The following is a 27,818-nucleotide window of genomic DNA, read 5'->3' as shown; positions in this document are numbered from 1 at the left end:
ATTGAATGCCTGATCATCACAACTATGAATTGCTGGATACATCACAGTGCTTATAAACATCCAGAGACACCAGAGTTAATGGCTTTATTTCATTTCTGCACATGCGATAAACTCGAGAATCCCTTCACCTGAGTCAAATTGAAAAATATAAATTGCAGAATTGACCTCAGCAGCAGTTCCAACTGCAAAAAAGTGTTCATTTGTTCAATTTGGACATTGTTTGCCATTCTAGATGTTTGTGATAAACAATTGCTAATCACTTGCCAAGCCAGTGCGGTCATATTAAGCACTGTTTGGAGACGACTGGAGTCCAGAGTGTCAAACAATGGGCAAATTGGACAAATGAACATCTTTTTTTTTTTTTTTAGCATTTAGAACCGCTGCTAAAGTCAATTCTATCTTTTAAAGTTTGAAATTCAGTTCAGGTTGAGAGACTCGAGAGCTTGGTTTTTCAAACCCGTGGGCGCGACCGCAAGTGGGGTCGCCGAGCAAATTTCGTGGGGTCGCGGGCGTCCGCTTGCAGCGAAAGAAAATTGTCTATTTTCGATCGGTGTTCGCTTTTACGGGATGTAATATAAACGGTTAGTTCAAAGTATGGGAACTGGCGCAACATGACGCTTGGAACGGGATCCAGCCGGTGTGCGGGCTTGCTGAAGGGCAGTTCATTTTGGCGGGAAATTAGTGGTTTGATTCACGGCCTCTCAGACTCAGACTCTGACTCTATCATTAACGTCTATTCACGTCTCCACGTACGACTCGAGACCTTATTTGTGATGGCAGCACCGGCCACCAGCAAATCTCGAGAACGTTCTTACCAGGATAAATTTCTGGACCTTGGATTTTACGACGTGGTGGATAAAAGTGGGGCACAGAGGCCTCAGTGTGTGATTTGTTATGAAGTGCTTTCTACGGAGTCTATGAAACAAAATAATTTGCAGAGGCATTTGACTGCAAAACATGCACCTTATCAGGATAAGGAGAGAGCGTTCTTTGAGAGGAAACTTATTGCACTCAAGAATATGCATCTTGACAGAGGGTATATCCCATCAGACCAATTCTCAGGCATTAGAGGCCTCGTATCGAGTGTCGCTCCATGTTGCCAAGACTAAAAAGCCTCACTCCATTGCAGAAGAACTCGTGCTGCCATGTGCAAAGGACATGGTATCTCTGGTTGGGGAGGAAGCGGCGAAGAAACTGGCAGTTGTACCCCTCTCTGACAACACCATCCAACGCAGAATTGAAGATATGAGTCTGGACGTAACGGCTCAGTGCGTACAGAAGATCAAGGAATCGCCGTGGCATGCCATACAGTTGGACGAGTCCACTGATATCGCATCGGACACGCAACTCATAGTCTGGGTCCGCTTCATCAAGGCTGATAACTTTGTCGATGAGCCTCTGCTCATCAAACCATTGGAGGCCACCACCAAAGGCGAGGACGTTTTTGGGAAAGTAGAGCAGTTTTATCATGATCATGATCTGGACTTCGGAAAGTTGCTCGGTTTTACAACAGACGGCACGCCAGCAATGATAGGAGTGCTTTCTGGATTCAAGGCTAAATTGCTTGAGGTGGCTCCTCAGACCTCCATCGTACACTGCATGATTCACCGAGAAGCGCTCGCCTCTCGTACTTTGCCAGAAACCTTGCAGAGCGTGCTCTCAGAAGTCGTAAAAATGGTGAATCACATCAAATTGAGCGCCCTCAACACTAGGTTATTCAGGCTATTCTGCCAGGAGATGGACGCCGACCATAATAATTTACTATTCTAAACTCAAGTCAGATGGTTATCTCATGGAAACCTTCTTCTGCGCGTTTACGAGTTCAAAGATGAACTGAAGGAGTTCCTACGCACACAAGGGAAAATGGCATGGGTAGCGTTGCTTGAGTCGGACTCTTGGCTGTCAGAACTGTGCTATCTCGTTGACATCTTTGAACATCTCAATGTCCTCAACCGCTCCATCCAAGGCAAAGATGCCAACCTCATGATTTTTCACGACAAAATGAGCGGATTTCTGGCGACTCTAAAATTACTGGCAGACAAAGCAGCTGTTAAGCGCTTCAGCCTTTTCCCCCGTCTGGTGGAGCATCTAACGACCTGCCAGTACGATGATACTGAGATCGACAGTCTTTCTGGGGAGACAGCACATCACCTTCGGTCGCTCATTGAACAGTTCGAACACTATTTCCCTGAGCTGGATGTGCAGTCCTTTTCTGTGGTTCAGGACACTTTCACGGCTCCACTGGACTCGATTGCTGATGAAGATGATACAGCACAGGAAGAGCTTGTAAAGCTCCAGCAGGATTCAGGAGTGCAGGCTCTTGCGCGGACGAATTCGTTGTCGACATTCTGGTGCAAAATGCTGCCGTTGTACGCGACCCTGTCATGGCGCGCCATTAAGGTTCTAATGCCATATCCTTCATCGTACCTTTGTGAGCAGTCGTTCTCCACCATGGTGGTGATTAAAACAAAGAACAGAAATCGCTGAGAAATGGAGCATGATATGATCCTGGCATTGTCATCTACTTCTCCACAAATAGAGAAGTTGGTTTCTGAAAAACAGGCTCATCCTTCCCACTGATATATCCAAATGTCATTCGGACTAAATATCTGAAGCATTCAACTGTACTATTTGGATACTGTCGGCTATGCTCCGTTTACTCGTCTATGAAAACATGACGATGGTGAATAAAGTAAACAGTAAATGTTCTTGTGTCATATGAAATGTTATCTTATATATTATGAATTGGGTTTTGAATCTTTTGGGTCGCACGATGTAGAGAGGTTCTGAAATTGGGTCACCACTAAAAAAAGTTTGAAAAGCACTGCTCTAGAGCTTATCTGAGACTTGTCTGGACGGTGGTTGTCTCTGGGCAGACGGTATTGGTCTCCGGACATGTCTGGGCGGTAGTTGCCTCCAGATGTGTCTGGGTGGTGGTTATCTCTGGATGTGTTCAGATTGTGGTTGTCTCTGGGTGTGTCTGGGCAGTGTTTATCTCCAGATGGTGCTTGTCTCCGGACATGCCCGGGTGGTGTTTATAGTATGACCGGTAGGATATATATTTCAGGCATTATTTTGTTTCCATCTTCACTGTTATTCAATGCAGAATCATTTTTATGAGACAGTATGAATTGTAATTAACACTCCACCACACGTCTCCTTCCCATCATCTCATGCTTACCTCTCCCAAACCCCTTCCAAACTCCTTACAACCCCCCCCCCCCCCAGACAATCTCCTCCCAAACCCATTCCCCTTTCCATCCCCATAAAAAATAAAACTCCATGGATATTTATAAGCATTCCAGATGAAATGCGATAATCTCTAGAATCTCTTAACCTAAACTGAATTTCAAAATCGAAACTGCGGAATTGAACTTAGCAGCAGTTCTGACTGCTACAAAAATACACTGTTCATTTGTCCAATTGACATATTGTTTGATACTTCCAACATCTCCGGTCATCTCCGGATGGTGTTTAGTACGACCCAGCCAGCTGTTCCTTATCAACCATATAATTGGAGTGCGAACTTGAGTGCTTAATAGTGGAAGGCGCATTGATTCCAAAGTACTCAATTACAACCGTGGAATCAAAAGGAATTGAGAAGTGAACTAGGATTTTGATTTTTTTGTATACCTTGTCGAGGCTCGTGTGAGAGCTAACACACAACGCACGTCAAGGGGGCATGAGACAAGAGGGGCAGGAGTGGGGGGGGGAACAGTGGGGAACAGACAGATTAGGAGATCTGTGGAAGGGAGAGGGATGGGGATGGGACGGGGAACATGGGGAATAGAAGATGGACATTACAGAGGCTTTCAGGAAGGAAAGCAGGGAATTTGAAGGAAGTGGGCTTGGGTGGATTATCAGGGGTAAAAAAGATCGAGGATTTGGATGGAGGATGATAAGAGGTGGTGGTGAACAGCTGTTTTGAAAGCCTGGAGGGAAGAATGGGAAAGAATAGAGTAAGGGAGTTTATTCCAAAGGCGGGAAAAAAAGAGGAATGAAAGAGTGAAGGTGAGCAGTGATTCGTGATTTTGGTAGTTTTACCAGAAGGTGGTTGTTGGCGGACATTGAGCACCCTGAGGAAATGTGTTGGGAACAAATCGCAGAGAGAGCAGGGGGGGCAAGGCTGGAGAGGAGACGGTAGAAGTCATAAAGACCACCGACCAACCTGCGGTGATTGAGTGAGAGGCCTAAAGACTCAGCCTCATTGCGGGAGATGCCGATGATCCGAAATGCCCTGGTTTCTACAGCGTGAAGCCAAGAAAGGTGGGAGGCAGGAGCCCCAGCCCAGAGGGGAGAGCAGTACTCCATCAGGGTATGGACAAAAGCTTTGTAAGTGGTCAGGAGCTCAGGAGGGCCGAGGAAAGACTTTGCACGACGGAGGATTCCCAGTCGGCGACTGGCTTTGGAGGCAAGGTTTGAAATGTGGCTTTCCCAGGAAAGGTCATGGCAGATAGTGAGACCCAGAAGCTTGAAAGAAAGGACTTCTTCCAGAGGATTGTTGAGAAAGTGGATGGGTGGGTTTTCTAAATGGTCCTTTCGAAGAGACATAGTGAGAGTGTGAGATTTCTCCGGATTGAAAGACATGTTCCACGTGTTGGACCAGTTTGTGATTTTATCCAGATCTGCAGTGAGCGAAGAAGCTGCTGCTTGCCAGTCTGAGGGATGACCGATGGGACGGCAGAGGGTGGAGTCATCAGCAAAGAGATATAGAGGATTTTCCATAGAGTCTGAGAGATCATTGATGAAAACCAGAAAAAGAACAGGGACCAGAACGCTTCCTTGAGGAACTCCAGCCTGGACAGGAAGAGGGGATGAAAGAACTCCATTTAGGGCCACACGTTGACTGCAACAGGAGAGGAAGTCTGCGAGCCATGAGTGGAGATGGCCTTGGATACCATGGGAACTGAGTTTGGTGAGCAGGGCAGGGTGCCAGACTGTGTCAAAAGCACGTGATATGTCCAGGGATACGGCTCGGATTTCCTGTCTGGCATTGAAGACCTCCATCCATTGTTGGGAGAGCAGAAGCAGCATATCCAGGGTAGAGTGACCTGGTCTGAAACCAAATTGATGATCGGAAATCAAGCCATTGGAGAAGAGGAAGGATTTCATGTCAGAAGCGATGATGGATTCCATAACCTTGCTGATGATTGGGAGAAGGCTGATTGGTCTGTAGTTACAGGGATCTGTTTTTGCACCTTTTTTGTGCAGGGCAGAGAAGCTTGCAGATTTCAAAGCAGATGGCAGATGACCTTGAGCAAATGAGAGGGTGAATAGAACAGAGAGAGGGTGAGCAAGAGCAGAAGAGCAGGCTTCGAGGACACGTGGGCTGATGCCGGCTGGACCGGTTGCACAATCTGAGTTGAGGTTTGACAGCAAGCTCTCCACCTTGTCAGGACAAAAGGACACAGAGTTCAGGAACAGTTGGGTGCGACTGAGTAAGGTGGGTAGAGAAAGTGATGGGTTTTTGACACAAGATTGAGCTGCAAACACCGAGTTTAGGCATTCAGCTTTATCACGTGCAGTATCAGCAATGCGGCCATTTGAGGTAAGGGAGGGAATGGAGGGGGAACATACACCAGAAACAGATTTGATTAAACGCCACAAGGATTTTGAGGAGGGAGAGAGGTTTGAGAGTTCAGACTTGAGATTAGAAAGATGTTGTTTTCTGGCTCTCCTGAGGGTAGATACACACTTGTTCCAAGCTTTATGGAAGGAACTGAAATTGCCCTCAGTTGGGTTTGCTTTCCATGAGGCAAAGGCAAGTTGTTTCAGGACAACTGCCTCGCCACAAGCTTCAGTGAACCAAGGGCTTGAGGAAGGATAGGACAACTGAAGACGAGAGGGGATGAATCTGTGCCAGAGGGAGAGCAAGTTTCTTTGAAAGAATTCCCAGGATGAGTTGATGTTGGAGAAAGTAGCAATAGGAGACCAGTCTATAAGTTTGATGGCTGCTTGGAGACCCTGCCAGTCGGCTTTAGTGAAATGCCAGACTTGACGGCGATGAGGTGGTTCTCTGATAATAGCCAGAGAGATGTCCACTTTGACAAGGACGTGGTCAGAAGAACCGATTGGAGCGGAGAAAGAGCAGCAGATATTGTCAGGGAAATTTGTCAAAATCAGATCCAGAAGAGATGGAGTACGATTGGCTGAGATCCAGGTCGGGAAGTTGACCGATTGAGTCAGTCCCAATGAGTCGCAGAAAACTTTTGCTGAGGTGCCCTGACAGGTGAGAGAGGTACCCACACCGAGCCAACTGACATGATGATAATTGAAGTCACCACATAAGAGGAAGAGAGAGAGTTTGGATGAGAAGATAGAAGATGGTCCATGCTTTCTGATAGTGAGGTGTAGATGGAGTCATCACTGTTAGGTGGATGGTACAGTACACATATAAACATGAGGTGGGAGTGGAGGGGAAGCCGTAGCCAGAGGTATTCCTGGGGGTGTAGGAGAGTGAGAAATAGAGTCTTTGATGAAGAGAGCAACTCCTCCACCAGGGCGAGGCTTAGGTCTGTCATACCGGAGAAGGGGGTGACCAGGGAGAGATACTTGGGAGTCAGACACGTCTTGGGGGAGGAAAGTTTCTGTTTGGCAGATTATGTCTGGTTTGTCAGTGGCAACCTGTATGGAAAGATCTGAAAGGTTTTAGCGAAGTCCCTGGATTGAGGTCCACACTTTTAATGAAGAGGTAGGGGAGGAGGCTTTGGGTGCAGGGGGTGGGGGGAGGGTGAGAGTAGGACAAGGGATGAGGAGGGAGGTAAGGAGGGTTGTTGAAAGAGTGTGGGGGATTGCAGAATAGCTAGGGAGGGGGCCGGATGAGGAGGAGAAAAGGCTCTGTGGTGCTGGGGGAGAGGGGGGACAAGAGAGGGGGAAGAAGGCAGTTGAGCATTTGAGGAGCTGGAGTGAAGAGATGGAGGTGAGGGGGCAGTGGAAGGAGGCAGCTTTGTGGATGAGAGGGGGGGGGGGAACTTTGACGAAGAGGACGGAGGGGGGTGAAAGGTGGGATAAAGGTGAGGGGGGAATTTTTGAGAGAGGTGAGAGGGAGAAGAGTGGGATGGTTGCTTTGAGAGTGAGAGTGAGGGTGAGATGGTTGAGTTGACACTGAAGTTGGAAAAAAAGAATGGTTGATGGAAAGCGAACATTCATAGCAAACTGGGGTTTTTAAAAGTTTTAGGTCAGAGATGCGATTTAACACGATTCCTGGTGGATGCAATAAAGGTGAATTCAGAGAATGGGGAGAAGAAATGCTGTAACAGTTGGATTTTTTAGGCAAGGAATGAAGAAGAGGTCGAAATGAGAGCAGTCTGTTAAAATAGCAGAAGAGTAGTGCATTATGAAACAGTAAAGAGTACCACATGTGTGAGAGAGGAAGGTGAAGCATTATAAGATATCGTTTTTGTTATTGTTATGAATGTTTGAGAGAGTTTTCAACAGATTAGGTCATGGAAGTGTTGTTGAAAAAATCGAGGAAGAAGAAGAGGAGGAGGAAGAATAAGAGGAAGAGGAATAAGAAGAGGCGATGATTAAGAAGAAGAAGAAGAAGAAGAAGAAGAAGAAGAAGAAGAAGAAGAAGAAGAAGAAGAAGAAGAAGAAGAAGAAGAAGAAGAAGAAGAAGAAGAAGAAACAGAATCAGGAGAAAGGTGGCGTTTGTTTTATTTTTTTTAAGATAAGAAATAGAGATTAGTTGGGAGAAATGGGGGACGTTAGGAAAGTGGGGAAGATAGAATTTGAAGGTAATGGGGAGAAAAAACAAATAAAACGATCTTACACCGAGGGGAACCGGTAGGCCTCAAGCCTAGGCATCAAACCTAGGCATCAAACACCCCCCGGTAAGACAACGTCGCCAAAACACGAATCAACGTCGATTCCGAGTAATTCCTACTTCATAGAAAGAAGCGTTTTTTTCTGGGGAACTTTTGTCATCCTTGTTGGGCATGTTCTGATTACAAATGGCCTGATAATGAATTAATTGAAAAGGAAAACACCCCTGGAGCATCCCGTTTGCAACATAGCAGCAAAAGTAAGCGACTTGCAAAGTAAACACACCCCAAGGGCATTTAGATTTGACAGGTAAAGCATGCTGATTGCTTTAATGACGGATGGGTAGGCAATACATCGTCTGATAAAGTTTTCACAACATTTCGTTCAAAAGGTCCAGACGTGTAGTTTGGAATTATTCTGGGAAGGTTAAGAAGACGGTCCAAAATTTGCATGCTTGCTTTGTTGAATAGACCTTGCTCATCAATGTAACGTATCAAATATGCGAAAACATTTGTAAACCAAACACCATAAAGAGTACCTATTGGTGAGGGTTGAGATTGTGGATACAAATAAACCAAAGACTACAACAGCAACAAGTTCACTTTCGCAATTCACAATTGAAAGCACTTTCACGCCAGTATGCTGCCTTCCCTTCCCCTCATGCTGCCTTCCCTTCCCCTCATGCTGCTTTGCCATACTCACACTGCCTTCCCCAACTCACACTGTCTTCCCTCCCTCACCATCCCCACTCTCCCTCCATTACCTAATTTTCTCATCCCTCCTCACTTTCTCTCTTTCCACTCCCCCCTCGCTCCCTCCTACCACTCCCTCCTCACTCCTCTCCCCTACCACCCCTCCTCTGTCCTCCCCCTCTATTTTTTCTCCCTTCTTTCTCAATCTCTCTCCACCCTCCTCCACTCACTCCCTCTCCCTCCTCTTTCTCTCCCCACCCCATATTCTCTCCTTCCCCTCCCTCTCTTCTTCCCGCTTCTTTCTCTCACCTCCTCTCTCCCTCCCCCCCCCCTCTCCCCCTCCACCCCCCTCTTATTATTGTCGTCTGTGAAGGTGGTATTTAATCGACACTAATAAAAGCCAGTGTGTGTGTGTGTGTGTGTGTGTGTGTGTGTGTGTGTGTGTGTGTGTGTGTGTGTGTGTGTGTGTGTTTGTTTTGGTTGTTGGTTGTTATATTCATATGCGGGTTTCAGAAGGTGGAATGGATCCCTCCCAGGTCTCGAAGTATCCACCGTCGTGTGTGTGTGTGTGTGTGTGTGTGTGTTGTGTGTGTGTGTGTGTGTGTGTGTGTGTGTGTGTGTGTGTGTGTGTGTGTGTGTGTGTTTATGTGTATGTGTGTGTGTGTCTACATATGCGGTTTCAGAATGTAGAATGGAGTCCTCCCAGGGCGGGCTCAACGTATCCACCTTCATTTCAGTAAGGGGTCACAATTCATGAACCAAGCTGTGAAGTTTCTTTTGTATATGGGTTGCAGATGGTGGAATGGATCCCTCCCACGTCTTGAAGTATCCACCACCGTCTGTATCTGTGTGAGTGTTTGGTTAGTATCTCCATATATGGGTGCCAGAAAGTGGAATGGATCCCTCCAAGGTGTGTGTGTGTGTGTGTGTGTGTGTGTGTGTGTGTGTGTGTGTGTGTGTGTGTGTGTGTGTGTGTGTGTGTGTGTGTGTGTGTGTGTGTGTGTGTGTGTGTGTGTGTGTGTGAGTGAGAGAGATGGGACCTGTCCTAGCTTAAGTTAAGAATGTAGAAGATATAACGTATAAGTCTGCTCTGTGTCTGCTTTAGTAAGTTGCTTGCCTTTTTGTTGCACACCATGAATTCCGTGCTTTTCCTTTTGTACATAACCCCAATAACCAAATAAACCCCAATTACCGTGCCACATACCATTCTTCACCTGATTGTTAATAAATGCTTGTATGGAAATGTTCCCAGCTCGTTTTCGTATTTTCCTTCATTTGTCCAGTATGGTCCGTATCCTAGCCTTGCCGGGGTGTTATCTCCCAATGATCGTTCTTCCAGCCGGTACGTTCCTTGGCAGTTACGCTTGGCTGCATCTGATCTGGTGAGGTGAGGACAAGGCGTACCGAAGGCGTTTCCCCCGGTAATTAGGTCACGTAACGATTTTAGATAACTGGTTAACATTAGATGGAGAACCCTAGGTCACGTGGTTGAGTTATTGGTGTTCATGGTCGATTAGCGACCTGCTGCATCACAGAGTTATGTGTACGACGGCCTGCAATTTCAGAGAGTCTGGTGGTAACCCGAGGTAGTCTTCTCGCCCTGACTCTGGGTCTGCAAATATATATATATATATATATATATATATATATATATATATATATATATATATATATATATATATATATATATATATATATATATATATATATATATATATATATATATATATATAACGCGCTTCAGCATTCGACGCTCCCATTCTCTGAGTTTGTGTGGCCTTCCACTTCGTGGCTCAGATGTTGTTGCTCCTAAACGTTTCCACTTCACAATAACAGCACTTATAGTTGACCGGAGGAGCTCTAGCAGGGCAGAAATTTGACAAACTGACTGTTTGTCTCCTGCTAATGATTGTCTCTGGAGATTGCATGGCTGTATGTTTGATTCTATACACCTGTGAGCAATGGGTGTGGCTGAAATAGCCGAATCCACTAGTTAGAAGGGGTGTCCGCATACTTTTGGCCATCTCATGTGTGTGTATGTGTATGTATATATATATATATATATATATATATATATATATATATATATATATATATATATATATATATATATATATATATATATATATATATATATATGTATATATATATATATATATATATATATATATATATATATATATATATGGCGCCGTGAGGAGGAGGGACACATGATGTTAGGGACACATCGGCCATTTTGGAGTTAATACCATATAGCACTATTTTAACGATTCCCCTATCATCTGAGCCTATCATCATCATATCATTAAAAAATGTCACTTACATCACTCCTCCTCGCCAGGCCTCATATATTCTAGCGGGTATGCTTACACATTGTAAGCAATAATGAACCGGGCTTCCCCATTGTCTCAGGTTGCTCACCTGCATATATTTATTTTCATTTATTTATATTTTTATTTTGGGATGCTTTCTGATGATTCTGTGATTTTTTTTTCCTGGTGCATCGGCTTCGATGTCCGTCGGCAAGCAAAATTTCAGCTTTCTACACCACCCGGAAAGGACCAAACATTAATATCAGCCAGTGAGTATTCCTGGGGTTGGCTTATTTGTAAGGGTGGTGGGCTTGGGAACCCATAATCCTGAGTTCAAATCCCCCTCAGCTGTTGAATTAATACAAGTTGGGGATGACTCTGCCTGTCATCTTTCCGAGGTTGGCAAAATGAGTGCCAGCTTGCTAGTATCCTGTGTCGGAGTGGCGACCCTTCCAGGATTCTGCCCAATAGCCAAGGAAAGTGCTCAGACAGCACCAATGCTCTGCACACAGTATGGTCCCAATGGATGGTCAGTGAGTGGTTAGAAAGAGCTTTATATATTCAATATATTAGAGTTTTAGTTGAGGATGGAACACATTGCTTATGGGCCATCCCACAGGGTGAGAGGGCCCACAGGTAACAGTTGGCCAATTGCAGAACTAGCCTTGTGCATGAATGTGGTCCCAGAGAAGGTAAAAGCAGTGTTCGTGCATGCGAGTGGCAGTAGACATCACGGCTCTCTCTCTCTCTCTCTCTCTCTCTCTCTCTCTCTCTCTCTCTCTCTCTCTCTCTCTCTCTCTCTCTCTCTCTCTCTATCTCTATCTCTCTCTCTCTCTCTCTCTCTCTCTCTCTCTATCTCTATCTCTATCTCTATCTCTATCTCTATCTCTATCTCTATCTCTATCTCTATCTCTATCTCTATCTCTATCTCTATCTCTATCTCTATCTCTATCTCTATCTCTATCTCTCTCCCTCTCTATCTCTACTTTCTCACTCTCGAGGAGAAGGACCACTTCAAAAGTTGCAAACACATCACTTCTCATCACCATGCTCTCCTCTCCCGCCCTGAGCTTCACTTCGTCCTGTGTCACCCCAACCTACACAACACAATCATCTTGCAGCCATGACAATATTGTGGCTGCAAAACTCACCTGTGTTCCCCTTCATGGTCTGAATCTGGTATTGTCAGCACCATTAACAGAGTTATTGCTCTTGCAAACAAATGTGTGCTTCCCATTTCATCTTTCTTTGTATCTGTCGACAGCCAGTTATATTCTGGGTATTTATCTGTTCTCCTGTCCATTTTGATAAACCCATTATTTCCATGAAACATTTTCCCACCTTTCTGCTTTCCCATGCACAAGCAACCACCAGTCTCTGCTTTATTTATTGGGTGATTCTTGGAGGATCGTAAATGGTAATGAATGCAATATAGTGTAATTTGAAACGTCATTTGCGGAGGTCTTCATACTTCCAGTGCAGAACTTCTGCGTAAAGTATTTAGACCTCCGGTGTAGTTCGTCGAGACCAGAATTGTGATAAGTCTTCACAAGACTGCTATATTTGTAGACGCAACCATAACCCAAGCCTTTTCTCTACGAGATGAAATACATCAAGTAATATCCCATGGCTGTGCATTGAGCATTGTCACCGCAATCTGTACATCCTATTCTTTCCTCAATTCAATCCCTTTGTCATACATATTGGATGTTTCTCTTACTTTTTGTCGGTGCACCAAACTTGAAATAAAATAAATTGGGTCTATTTACCCACTTGGCATTTCGAGAATTTGTTGCAACAACGTAGCACACGTGATTTGACAAAATATTTGCATTGACACAAATTATCGCAGAGTATCTCTGCAAACGTGGATTGGATTATACTTTGACTCACTTATGGCTGCATGTGCCAAAAAAATGTTGTGTGTACCATGACCGGTGGAATTAGAACAGCACACACAGGTGCTTCAATTGTAAACCCAACACACACACACAAAAAGAAGACTCCGTCCGGGTGAAGCAGATCTTTTTTGCCCGCAATGTAAGCTTTGAGAAAGTTATATTTTTTTTGAGCACATGTCTATTATGACACAGTTGTGGAAGCGCTCAATTGGTGACATATTAATGCTGCTCAGCAGAGCAAAGGTCAGAGGTCATTGCAGGGGAGAATGGCTTTTGACAGGGGTGTGGGTTTGGGGGATACATCTTGATGTAGAGCAAGGCAACAGAGAATATAGCAATCCCACGGTTCGTGAGTGGTGTGAGTTGGCTACAGTATATTTTTTTTAAGGCTATCAGTTAAAAATCAATGGAATGCCTGTCCTCAATTACACAACATGCATACTATTGTGAAGCGTGTAGATTTTCTTTGCTGCACTCCCACCTGAAAAGGTACTGATATTTTAAAGGAAGACCATGGGTTGCTTTCGGGTGTGCATTTACCATCCGTGCCTTGCCCGGCTCAGAGTGTGACAGAGCCGAATTGAAGGCCTCGGGGGTTAAGAATGGCTCGACCTCAGATTACATTCATACATCGTCACAATCCATGTCATTATGCTTGCGTGTTCAAGTTGAAAACATTCTCAAAAAAAGCCTTCATATGACAAAGGTAAGATGAACTTGGATTAATATATGATGTGAACAAGGGCGGTTGGTTGACTTGGCTCACCTCGGCCTCACAGCATGTGGTGGAGTGTAGGTTGGCATATTGAGTCCACTGGCTCCAGAGAGATGTTGTTTGACTAATTTATGTGCAAGGAACTAATTTAGGGCTTGAAGAGTGCCGGGAGTTCATTCAGCAGGTCCGAAAGGGTCAACCTTCTCAATACCTCTCTCTATCAATCCATTTTGCTGTTGTTATACAATACAATCAACTAATTTGTGTATATATACCACAAGAAGCTATTTCTGTCATTCACATTTGGCACATCAAGAACACTTTAAGGAAGACTACTCTTATGGTGGAGGCCCAAATTCACGACAATACGTTTCCACAACCAAGAACAAATCCTGGGCCAGTTTAAAATTCATCAGATGATGCGAAATTTCGGACCGAATTATTATCCATGTGAATCGTTTCCAGATTTGAAAGAATTGATATTTAAGTTCCGTAAGCTAATCTCACATCGTATCATTCATGGCTTTGAAATCAGGGTTTTCCTTTCGAGCTACTTCCTCATTTTAGCTTTGGAGGTGTTCTTGTATTACAGCAGCAGGAGATAGTTCAGGTCATGAAGTACAACTAGTGCATGCCGTAGGTGCATTCCCATACGTGTGTGGCCGTACGTGCAAACAAAACAAAACAAAAAAATTTCAAACCGCGTGCCAGAAACAACAACCGCACAGGCCGTTCCTTCGCTCTCACGTGCCCGTACGTGCGTGCCCGTACCCGTTTCTTCTGCATGGCACTTTCCCTCACGTCCAGTGTTGTCTGCCAAGCGAGCAGTTCGTTCTTCATCCCTTTCTTCTGCACGGTGCCTTGCCTCACGTCCAGTGTTGTCTGCCAAGTGAGCAGTTCGTTCTTCATCCGTTTCTTCTGCACGACACCTTGCCTCGCGTCCAATGTTGTCTGCGAAACGAACAGTTCGTTCTTCATCCGTTTCTTCTGCACGGCACCTTGCCTCGCGTTCAATGTTGTCTGCTAAGCGAGCAGTTCGTTCTTCATCCGTTTCTTCTGCACGGCGCCTTGCCTCACGTTCAATGTTGTCTGCCAAGCAAGCAGTTCATTCTTCATCCGTTTCTTCTGCACGATGCCTTGCCTCGCGTTCAATGTTGTCTGCTAAGCGAGCAGTTTGTTCTTCATCTGTTTCAGCTGCACGACGCCTTGTCACGCGCGTTGCGTCGCGTGCCAAGCGAGCAGCTCATGCTTTATTCGATTCCATTGCACGTGCACAACGCGCAGCTTCGTTCCTTCGCTGTTGTAAATGACGACTGGATTGGGGCATTGTGTTTAAGAAATTCGAGAAAGAAATCGAGAAAGTACAGAAATCGAGAAAGAAAGAATACAGTAAGTCGATAAGTCAAGAAAAAAATCGAGAAAGAATACAGTAAGTCGTCACTGACTGGATTGGGGCATTGTGTTTAAGAAAATCGAGAAAGAAAATACAGTAAGTCGATAAATCAAGAAAAAAATCGAGAAAGAATACAGTAATCATCACTATCTGGAAGTCCGGAAGTTAAGTCCTCACTGTCCAGAAGTTCGCATATCGCAGTTACGATTATTCGCAATTTAGTTTTAATGGCCAATTATTTAATTAGCGCCAACATATTTTGCCTTTTCGCAATGTCGTCACAAGGAAAAACACAAGGAGAAGAGAAGAGAAAAAAAAAAACCTTCGTGCAAAAAAAAAAAAAAAATTACTTCCTGGTTCGGAGCATACCAGCACTCTGATGTTACCAAAATTTATTCACCGTCTAATATGAAAACGATCATAACTTGGGGCATTGTGTGTTATCTATAAATGCGCATAAGAAATCGAGAAATTATTAGAATACACGAAGTCATCATTATCCGGAAGTCTGTACGTTGTAACCCGTAATGGGGAACACGGGGGCACACGGCTGAGGTTCCCTTCCCCCATCGGCCATGCCTACACAGCAACGTGTCTTGTCATTGGTTGGTAAATAAACGGCCATAACTTGGGAACCGCTTATCCGATTAATATCAAACCTTGAAAAGGCACATCCGCAGGTCCCCAGCAATATACCTGGCAAGTTTCAATTAGATCGGACCGGTGGTTGTCGAGAAACAGCGGTCACACACACACACACACACACACACACACACACACACACACACACACACACACACACACACACACACACACACACACACTGCTGGAATTAAAGATAGATCAAAGTATTAACCAAAATCATAAATTTTCCAGCCTGGACCCTCATTAAAAAAGAAAAAAAATCCGATAATTTCTCATAAAATGTGATGAGATTTTCATCAGATCAAAAGAGAAATTCAAAACCTGAAGCATATAATAGTGCGTCAAGGTGCAAAGAAACCATACAAGATATTAAATGGATGGCCTGCATAAGAACACTATTGTTCACTGCCAATAAAACTCCGTCCCTTGACTATTAATTAAACAGCATAGGAGGCTTTTGGCCTATTTGACCAATGTCGGTTTGCCATCATTCTTTTTGTTTTTTCTTTTACGGTCACAATTATTCCCATGTTCCTGTGTTTCCCAAGTCCGACGAAAAATTATTCAAACGTTCTTAACGGTCACAATCCCATACCGGGGGAAGCTTGGCCAAGTCTTTCATGAACCGGCTGGCCAGGCTTGACATTTCACTAAGGTTACGTTGAAATTTAGCCACAGTGCCGGTGATAGCTCTGCACCTACTCTTCGTGAAGGACAAAGTTTGATCTTTCATGTCCACCAATCAATACCAGCAGATGAGATTCCCAGTATAACATCGATCCGATGAACAGCACACACATTGATGAATCACCCTGCCTGTGAAACACCATGGGGACACTTTATAGCTGGGCCGACATTCAAACCCAGGATAGATAGCTTAGAGGTGAGTATACGCACATCCAGGCCATCATGCTAGCCCTAGATTTACCGCAATTTCTTTGACGAATTAAAATGTATTTCACCAATCTGCTTCTGCTTCCTATTAGTTTGCATCAAATTATTTCTGTCGAAGAATCTGGAAGAATTCCACCACTTTAAGCAACTCACAAACTTAGCCGTGACTTTAAAATCTCACCATGAGGCTGAGGAGTTACCCCATGTCACAAAGGGTTGTTGGTTTGTGCCACACTGACAGCTGTCGCACACAGCGGGTCGCTTAGCCCGGCTCTCTCGCTTTGCTGTTGTTTGATATTACAGACCCGTTAATTAGCTGCCCTGCGCCATGGTGGAGCCAGACAGCTCATTCATATAGTCCATCGACATTCTCTGCACACAACGACTTCATTTCGCCATCAAACAAACATAGCATTTGCTCAAGACATGCGACACAGAATCGTCTTTGTGCGACTCCGCTTGGCTTTCCAGCACACTGCTGATTGACCAGGAAGGTAATGGGATAGTGATGGGTGAGAAAGTACTCGCTGTCAGAGGCAAATATTTATACACAATGATGAATAGAACCTCCAAGGAGTGATTGAACAAACAAATAATTAGCACTCATTCACCTATTTGAAACATCATGGTCACATCTCTTTGCGATTAACTGGACATTATTTAATGTCTTCAAGTGAAATAAATTTTAGTTTTTTTCGTATTTCTGCCATTAGTCCAGTTGCATTTTTTCATTGTTTGTGTGGCTGCACCGAGTGTTATATGTACATGTATGTGTGTATGTATGTATGTATATCTATACTAATAAAAGGCAATGTGTGTGTGCGTGTGTGTGTGTCTCCTCCGTAACTCCAAAACCATAAAACCTAGCAGCCTGAAACTTTGCATGCATACTAAGAAAACTCCAAGAAAGAAGTGCAAGAGTGAAAATTGGGTGTTTGGGTTAATTAAAACCCTCCTTTTCAAGACAGTTAATGACCTTATTTAATTATATCCTTCATCAGGCAATCCTCGGCCATCTCACTCTCTGGGTCTCAAGCCGTTTCCTGGGTAACCTCGCTGGGGTCTGAAGCTGCCATGTTTTTTGGCCTGCTCAACCATGCCTCGACTTGTAACAGGCCGCAATGATTCCTTGAGGATAAAGCTTTTTTTTTCTTCACTGTCTTCACTCATATCGAATGCCTGTTCATCATAGCTACAAATCGTTGTGTACATCGCTTTTGTAAGTAGTACAAGTCTTCAAATTAGGAGCTTGGAGCGATTTCATGCATTATATGATACTATTTTCCAGAATCTACTCTCACGGACTAATTAAAGTATATAATCAAAATATTCTTTCAGTTTTGAGGATCAGATATCTTCGAGAACTAAATAAGTGTCAAAATCTGTTGTGAAATTTGATAATTTAAAGAAGTAACAATTCTTAAACCTAAGCCGATATACCTATTTACTTTAAGCAAGTAAGGCTGTATTCCCTCCTTCTCCATCCATACACAAGAAAATGTGAAATTTTCAAAGCATGAAACATTTTTTTTTTCTACTGTTTGGAGAATTATATTGAGTGAAGCAAAAATTTAGGAATGTGCCAAAATTAACCAGCTTCATTGAACTATATGATTTAATGCATTCACTGCAAGACCACATACTTGTCCCCAAAAGGGATGACCTATCAATAACGTCTGCCAGATTTGTGTCATTATTTTCGGAGGTTTTGCAACGTGTTCAACAGGGAATGAAAGCAAATCTGGTTAAAAAAAAAAAACGGATGCTTTTTAAAAAAAAAAAGTGATAACTTTTGCACGGACCCCGAACTGATGTACAACATGACACGTGCACAGATGCGCAGGCAAAATGGCGGATTTTATGCAATGTTTATTTCACGGACGATTGAACATTGCGATGCCTCCAGGATTGTTCTGCATTAAGCTGCAACTTTTTGTGGATAAAGTCATTATAATTTCATTAATTCATTTTATTTCATTAACTGGTGCGTGCGTGGTGAAGACGTGCTTTAAAGTTAAAGGTATCCTTCATGGTATGCAGCAGCAGCCTGGCCAACTGTTCCTTATCAACCATTTAATTGGAGTGCTTGCATGAGTGCTTAAGCCACTTGCCAAGTGCCAATTGTTGAAAGCGGAAATGTACTATGTCATTCTGAACGAATCATCCACAGTCTGCAGATGCTTTTGCTGCGCCACATCATTCAGAGCGAGTAGTTTGTGCTCCGTCACCCTGAGCGATGGTTTGTGCTCCATCACCCTGAGTGAGTGGTTCGTGCTGCGTCATCCTGAGTGAGTGGTTCGTGCTCCGTCACCCTGAGCGAGTGGTTCGTGCTCCGTCACGCTGAGCGAGTGGTTCGTGCTCCATCACCCTGAGTGAGTGGTTCATGCTCCATCACCTTGAGCGAGTGGTTCATGCTCTGTCACCCTAAGCGAGTGGTTCGTGCTCTGTCACCCTGAGCAAGTGGTTCATGCTCCGTCACCCTCAGTAAGTGGTGCATGCTCCGTCACCTTGAGCGAGTGGTTCGTGCTCTGTCACCCTGAGCGAGTGGTTTGTGCTCCGTCACCCTGAGCGAGTGGTTCATGGTCCGTCACCCTGAGTGAATGGTTCGTGCTCCGTCACCTTGAGCGAGTGGTTCGTGCTCTATCATCCGGAGCAAGTGGATCATGCTCCATCACCCCGAGCAAGTGGTTCGTGCTCAGTCACCCTGAGCAACTGGTTCATGCTCCGTCACCCGGAGTGAGTGAATCGTGCTCTGTCACCTTGAGCGAGTGGTTCGTCCTCCATCACCCAGAGTGAGTGATTCGTGCTTCGTCACCCTGAGTGAGTTGTTGTCAATTAACACTGAAATTCCGAGCTGTTTGGCGTATTAACGTGTTTCTTAACTTAAGCCGCTGTCACACCTTGGCGTTTTAGCCAGCGTATGGCAACGTATCAAAACGTATGTAAAACACTGGCGTAGGCTGTACTATTGATGTTTTTTCAGTTTTTGGTGTATTCATAACGAGTTGGACGTATGCATAACGTATTAGTAACGTACACAGAACGTTTCGATAACATATAGATAACTTATACCAACGAATGCTTAGCGTGTTGTTGGTGTTCACAACCTATGCCCAATGATAGTCTAACATATGTATAGCGCGGCAGCGTATCACCAACGATCACGTGGCATAGCCTATTAAAATGCTGCCACTCGACGATTCAAGTCATAACCACACTAGACATCGAAGTGTCAAGGCCCTGTCACACCTTGACGTTTTAGCCAGCGTATGCCGACGTATGAAAAATTTGCCGAATACGCTGGCACAAGTCGAATATGTTATGGGTAAGTTTTGTATACGTTAAGAGCATGCTGAAGCACGCTGGCATACATTGTAGTACGCCGAGCACGTCGACAAATTTTAAGCATGCTCAAAATTTTTCGACGTATGCCAGCGTGTGACACACGTTCCACATACGCTGGCCATAAGTTGTAGGCACGTTATGCAATCATTGACACACGTCGACACACGTTACTTGTAAGTTACTCATAAGTCAAAACACGTCCAGGTAATGTTTAGCATACCCGAAACTTATTTATAACCTATGAGTAATGTGTTGTGGGCACGTTACGCGATTGTTGACACACGTTGACACACGTGACTTGTAAGTTACTCTTAAGTCGAAACACGTCGAGGTAATGTTTAGCGTCAGTGTTCCAGACTCCATGTTTTTTTTTTTTTCGGCATGATGGTGATGTTGACACTTCGATTTCTAGTGCGGTTATAATATAATATAATTAATAGGCTGCCGCTCAACGATTTAAATCATAACCGCACTATAAATCGAACTGTCAACATCACCTTCATGCCGAAGAAAAAAAAAAAACCGTGGAGTCTGGAACACTGACGCTAAACATTACCTCGACGTGTTTCGACTTGTGAGTACCTTACAATTTACGTGTGTCAACGTGTGTCAACGATCGCGTAACGTGCCTACAACACGTAAAGGCCCGGTCACACCTTGACGTTTTAGCCAACGTATGCCGATTTTTGAATGTTTTTTCTAAAACGCTGGCACACGTTGAATACGTTATGGGTAAGTTTTGATAACATTGAGAGCACGCTGAAAAACACTGCCATCCGTCGTTGTACGCTGGCTTTATACGTTGTACTTTTTGGTTGTCCTCAAATTTTTTCATGCTTGAAATTTCACGACGTATGCCGGCGTATGACTCACACGTTCCGCTATGCTGGCCACAAGTTGTATGCACGGTCTGCGATCGTTGACAGACGTCAACACATGCTACTTGTAAGTTAATCATAAGTTGAGACACGCCGAGGTAATGTTTAGCGTACCCGAAACTTATTTTTAACCTATAATTAACGTGTTGTTGGCACGTTACGCGATCGTTGCCACACATCGACAGACGTTACTTTTAAGTTACTCATAGGCTGAAAGACGTCGGTATAATGGATCGTCCTTGCGTCAGCGTCCACGGCCACGGCCAGGACACTTATTTGCAGCATTCTTCAAACTTTTCTTCGGCATGACGAGGATGTTCACACTTCGATGTCTAGCTTGGCTATGATTCCAATTGTCCATCGGCAGCGTCTATTTAAAATAGTCGAGTTTGAGCGTTTTAACACGTTCAGAAGAAACGCTTCAAATTTCCAAACCCCAGCGTCAAAAAACAAAGGCGAGTGACAGCAATTTAAATCGTTCATTGTAAACAATGAAAATAGTTGAGTGGTACCGTTTAAAAGTCGTTGAGTGTAAAAAAAAATCCAATTGTTGAGCGCAAGCGTCTACTTTCAACAGTGGAGATGCAGCCATTTAAATCGTTGAGTGGCAGCCTATGAATAGCAAACCCTACGTCACCGGCAAAGATAAACTGCCGCACGATATGGATAAGTTAGGCTATCGTTGGGCATAGTTTGTGAACGCCGGCTTCACGATAATTATTCGTTGGTATATCGTATCTATAAGTAATCAAAGCGCTCTATGTACATTATCAGTTCATTGTGCATTTGTCCAACCCGTTATGAATAGACCTAAATCGTAAAAACAAGCTATAGCTCATTGTTGAAAAAGCCCCATAAAAAATTAGCCGCGAAGAACTTCGAACAATGGTGAAAAGATGTCTCCTACCCGTGGACACGCGGACGCAAGGACGATCCATCATAACACACACCCTCCCCCTCACACTCACCTACTACTGCCAACATGAACAAACTACTACTAATACTAATACTAATACTGATACTGATACTGATACTGTTACTGCTGACATGGACATCGACTCAAAAAGGACTCGAAAACACTGTTGGGTTCCCCTTTTATGAACACCATTTTTGTATACCAATTCCCAAAATCGCTGGGAACACGTCATTATATGGCAGTTGTAAGTTAGAAACACGTTCATTTTTTTTTGTCGACCGGAAGACGTCATTGGAATACGTCTACATACGTCGATGTGTGTTGGGACTACGTAAAGAATTGGTTCAAAGCACGTCAGACATAAGTTAGAAATAAGTTTCGCGTAAAAAAGACATTACCGCGACGTGTTTCGACTTATGAGTAGCTTATAAGTAGCATTTGTGGACGTGTGTAAGCGTCCACATATCGTGTGTAAAACTTATCCCCATCGCATGCGGAACGTGTGTCATACGCCGAGTACGTCTTAAATTTTGAACATGTTTAAAATTTCTTGACGTACTCTGCTTACTACAACGTATGATAGCGTACTTTAGCGTTCTATTCACGTATACCAAACTTACTCATACCGTATTTGACGTGCCCCAACGTTTTAGACACATTTTTCTTATGTCGGCATACGCTGGCAAGATCGCCAAGGTGTGACCGCGATGTTGACACTTCCATTTCTACGGCAGTTATGATTCGAATCGTTGTGCGTCAGCCTTTTAATAGGCTACGTCACGACATCGTCGGCGATGCATGCAACGCGCTATGCCTAAGTTAGACTATCGTTGGGCATCGGTTGTGTAGGCCGACAACAGGTTCAGCATTCGTTGGTATAAGTTATCTATAACACAACGAAACGTTCTCTGTCCGTTACCAATGCGTTATACATAAGACCAAGTCGCTATGAATACGTCCGAATCTTAAAAAAAAAACATCAAAAGTTCAACGTAAGCCAGCGTTTTACATAAATTTTAATACGTTGCCATCGCTGGCTAAAACGTCAAGGTGTGACCGGGCCTTTACTCATAGGTTAGAAATAAGTGTCAGGTACGCTAAACATTACCTCGACGTGTTTTGACTTATGAGTAACTTACAAGTAATGTGTGTCGACGTGTGTCAACGATCGCGTAACGTGCCTACAACTTATGGCCAGCGTATGCGGAACGTGTGAGTGATATGCTGGCATACGTCGAAAAATTTTGAGCATGTTAAAATTTGTCGATGAGCTCGGCGTACTACGACGTATGCCAGCGTGCTTCAGCATGCTCTTTACATATACAAAACTTACCCATAACGTATTCGACGTGTGCCAGCGTTTTAGACAAATTTTTCATACGTCGGCATATGCTGGCTAAATCGTCAAGGTGTGACAGCGGCTTTACCAAGGTTAAAAATTTTTCCACCCGTCACTCGCAGCTGTTTATAAAGAAGAATGTTCGTGAACATATCGTGAACCGTCTATATAAATGCAAAGTTGATTTTCGGTGAAAGCTACTCCAGCGTTATGCGTTGTATACAGTAAGTACTGTAGTTGGTAATCACACTGACTCCAACCTGCCAATTCCAGAAAAAATTGCCGATATCGGCCAAGTGTGTGTGTGTGTGTGTGTGTGTGTGTGTGTGTGTGTGTGTGTGTGTGTGTGTGTGTGTGTGTGTGTGTGTGTGTGTGTGTGTGTGTGTGTTGTTCATTAAGCATCACATATTCTTTCTGCTAACTCCCCTACCCCTCTATCTCTGTCTCCCTCTCTCTCCCATCCTTGCTCTACCCCCTTACAATACAATGCAGTAGCCTCCTCCCACATCTCCTCTCTCTCTCTCTCTCTCTCTCTCTCTCTCTCTCTCTCTCTCTCTCTCTCTCTCTCTCTCTCTCTCTCTCTCTCTCTCTCTCTCTCTCTCTCTCTCTCTCTCTCTCTCTCTCTCTCTCTCTCTCTCTCACTTCCCCCTCCCCTCTTTCTCCCTGTCTCTGTCTCTGTCCCTGGACATGTCCAGGCAGTATTTATGTCTGGACAGTGTTTTTCTCCGGACATGTCCAGGCAGTATTTATGTCTGGACGGGAATTTGTCTCCGGACTTGTCTGAACAGGAGTTTGTCATGGAATTGTGATGAGGCATAGATCTGGGGAAGGGTATCAATCAATTTCTCAAGTGTTGAAAGTTCCCAATGAGCACAGTGAACTCTATCATTAGGAAATGGAAAGAATATGGAACTATCTATACTCTTCCTATAGCTCGCCATCCGACCAAACTGAGCAACTGAACAAGAAGGACCTTGGTCAGGGAGGTGACCAAGAACACTGACCCCTCTGACAAAATTTACTGAGTTCCTTGGCTGAGATGGGAAAACCTGCTGGAAGGACAACAGTCTCTGCAGCACTTCACAAATCTAGGCTTTATGGGAGAGTGGCCAAACAGAAGCCATTCCTGAGAAAAAGGCACATGACAGCACACCTGGAGTTTGCAAAAAGGCACGTGAACAACTATGAGAGCACGAGGCAAAATATTCCGTGGTCTGATGAGACAAAAATTGAATTCTTTGGACTGAATGCAAAGCAATACGTCTGGTGGAATCCAAGCACAGCTCATCACCCATCTAACACCATCACGACCATGAAGCATGGTGGTGGCAGCATCATGCTAATGCGATACGTTTCAGTGGCAGAGACTGGAAGAGGTGTTAGGATAAAGGGAACAATGAATGCAGCGAATTACAGGCAAATCCTTGAGAAGAATCTGCTTCAGATTGCAAAAGACCTTAGACTGAGGAGAGGATTTACGTTCCAACAAGATAATGACCCCAAGCATGCAGCCAAAGCAACACTGGAAGGGCTTCAGAACAAGAACATGAAAGTCCTTGAGTGGCCTTGCCAATGCCCAGATTTGAATCCCATTGAGAATCTGTGGAAAGATTTGAAGATTGCTATTTACTGACGCACCCCATCCAACTTGACAGAGCTTGAGCAAATCAGGAAGGAAGAATGGGGGAAAAAAAATCCCCAAATATAGGTGCGCAAAGCTGATACAAACATACCCAAGAAGACTCGAAGCTGAACATCATTTAAAGAGGTGGTTCTATAAAGTATTGACTCAGGAAGTTGAGGTGGGGAAAGCAACACCTCACCAAACGTTGCTATTCACTGCAGGATGGAGGGTGCGTGAGATATATACATATATATATACATATATATATATATATATACATATATATATATATATATACATATATATATATATATATATATATATATATATATATATATATATATATATATGTCTGAAAAAAATAAAGAAGAGAGAAAGGTGAGGAGTGGAGGTTGGTTTAGTAAAGACAATGATGCTTAATTATTGAACACACACACACACACACACACACACACGTCAGAACAACTGTACACACAATGACACAACAGAGTTTATAATGTAATCGTCTGGCACCTCAAAGGGAACATGAACCAAAAGTAATCACTGAAAACATGGAAGTAACTACTGCTCACATACGAACTCATGATCCCATCGAGCGTGAAAACAAAGTGTTGCGACCAGATATCGTACTTTGGTACAAAAAATAAGAGAAGGAGGCATTGCTCATTGAGGTGTTAATAACAGTGATTATGGACTAAACGATGCAGAAATCAAGAAAATGACCAAATAGCAAGACCTCAAGAATGAAGTGAGAATATCCTGGAAGCTGAAGAATGCCAAAGTTGTACCAGTGATCTCTGGATCTACAGGAGTGATGACAAAGAACATCACAGAGATATTAAACATGGAGGCAATACTCCTGGGTGCTCACCTGATAGTAGCTGGATAAGATAACCAGGAAATCACTGGTCGGCATGGATGACCCACAAAATATATAATGGAGAAGAAAGTAAATACTTATGGATTTACTTTTGTAATGCCATGAACAAACTTTGGTACATCATGGGTGATAAAAGTTGTGGTCAAGTTTCATCGAAATTGTGTGTATTGCTTCAGAAAAGAAAGCAAATACATATTTTGGGGGGAAAATCCCCCCCACACCCACTGTAGAACCCCCTTGACCCCAATTTTTTTTTAATGTGATTAACAAACTTTGGTACATCATGGGTGGTGAAGATGGAGGTCAGGTTTCATCAGAATTGTGTGTCGTTTCTGAAAATAAAGCAAATGTATATTTTGGGGGGCAAAACCCCTCTTCCCATCGACCCTCCAAGACGCCAATTTTTTAATGTCGTGAATAAACTTTAGTACATCATAGGTGGTGAAATTGGTGGTCAAATTTCATTGGAATTGTGTGAGTAGTTTTGCAAAAGAAAGGAAATGCATATTTTGGGGGGAACCCCCCCTTAAATCCCCTTAGAGCAGATTTTTTTCTCATGTCATGAACAAACTTTGGTACGTCATGGGTGATGAAGGTTGTCGTGAAGTTTCATCGGAATTGGATGTATTGTTTAAGAAGAAAGAAAATACCTCTTTGTGGAAGCAACCCACTCCCCCCCCATAAACTCCCTCTGTAGACCCCTTGAGACCCCATTTTTAATGCTTTCATGGGTGATGAAGGCTGTGGTCAAATTTCATTGAAATCGTATGTGTAGTTCCTGAGAAGAAGTTGTAAGTATTTCTGGATGGATGGCATGCCATCCCATAAGCTCCCCCAGAACTACTATACAGGTGAGGTAAAAACCATCCCTGGGAATATTATAACAAACGAACTACAGTTGGAAGCTGTCCAGGGCTCAGCGACGATCCTGAAGAGAGCCCTCGGAACAAAACTTTGAGAACAGAAAACCTCACAGCTTGGTCCGTGAATCGTGACCTCTTACTGAAATGAAGGTGGATACTTTGAGGAAAAAAAATTGGCTCGGTAATTTAGAAAACACATCAATACTGCAAACAGCTTTTGTTATGAAACTCACAAAGGGAAACATATAGCCTTTGTAAAGCAAATCCGACAACCAAATGCTTTAGAAAAAGGTGTGAGGACAAAGGAAAACCTGACAGAACCTCCACAAGATATGGGATGAAACTTTGCCACCATGGCACCCATAACAGGCATGGCATGTCCACACACCCGCGGAGAGTCCATACAGATCCAAATCTACCCATATGTATCATGTCCGTGTATGCTGTAAACGTAACTCTACCTTGTAGTAACTGTCGGATGTAGATCCCGAACAGGACACGAAATGCACTGTACAGCTCGGTAAGTGGCTTAAGCACTCAAGCACTCCAACGGAATGCCTGGCTTGGCAAGTGATTACAAATTGCCCTCGATACAACGATGTACCCTGAAACGCAATGTCCGAATTGGCTAAATCAACACTTTTTAGAGTAGTCAGAGAATTACTGATACTTTCAAATCTGGAGCATACATCCAGGCCAAAAAACATGGCGGCTTCAGACCCCAGCGAGGTTAGCCAGGAAATGCCTTAAGACCCAGACTGCGTTTATAATTGCTGAAAAAGGACCCCTGGAGACTGTGCCTTATTGAATTGCAAAAGGAGGTTATGAAGCACGGCGTTTCACTCAATTAATTTATACTTTCTGCACATTCCATAATTTTTTCTTCACTCAATATAATCGTCCGAACAGTAGAAAAAGTTAAGTTTAATACTTTGCTTTAATAAATACACGAAGTTATAAAAAAAATCACTAATTTGTTAAAATTTTCGGATTTCACTCCAGATTTCGACTTATTTTGTTCACCAGAACCGATTCTCAAATCCGACGTAATATTTCGATTATATACTTTAATTGGTCCGTGAGAGTAGATCGTGTTTCCAAATCGAGGTATGCTGGAATTGGCCGAACAAAATGGTGGCTGAAGACTCCAACAACCACAGAGGGCTGACCAAGATGATGTGCCGCCATCTTGTAAGGCTTATATTGGTTTTTTGTGATGAACACCCCATAAATTATCTTCAAAAGGGGTGTTTTAATTAACGAAAACACCCAATTTTCACTCTTGCACTTCCTTGGGGTTTTCTTCGTATGCATGCAAGGTTTCAGGCTGCTGAAGTTATGGAGGAGACACTCTGACACACACACACACACACACACACACACACACACACACACACACACACACACACACACACACACACACACACACACACACACACACACACACACACACACACACAATGCCTTTTCTTAGTATAGATTGACTGCTTTTAATATTTACACGTGTACATGCTTGGGAGCCTCGTTGTTATGAATTTCTGTCTGCGCTATCGCTGATGATTCGCCAACAAGTGATGAAACCAGTCCAGTAGATAAGGGGATGTATAGCATTGGGATTTTCATGTGTGTACTATGTGTGAACATCTTTATAGTTGTT

At 43.7% G+C, this 27,818-nt stretch overlaps 1 long non-coding RNA gene across 1 annotated transcript in view; it reads right to left on the bottom strand.

The window, feature by feature from the left end:
* LOC147035650 (uncharacterized) overlaps positions 1–27,818 on the bottom strand; it is a 96,718-nt gene that overhangs the window by 10,666 nt on the left and 58,234 nt on the right. The window lies entirely within an intron of this gene.

This window comes from Eptatretus burgeri, chromosome 1 (genome assembly GCF_056783735.1).
Source record: "Eptatretus burgeri isolate ZD-2024b chromosome 1, Ebu_testis_v1, whole genome shotgun sequence".
NCBI lineage: Eukaryota > Metazoa > Chordata > Myxini > Myxiniformes > Myxinidae > Eptatretus > Eptatretus burgeri.
This window is presented reverse-complemented; position numbering and strand designations above follow the sequence as displayed.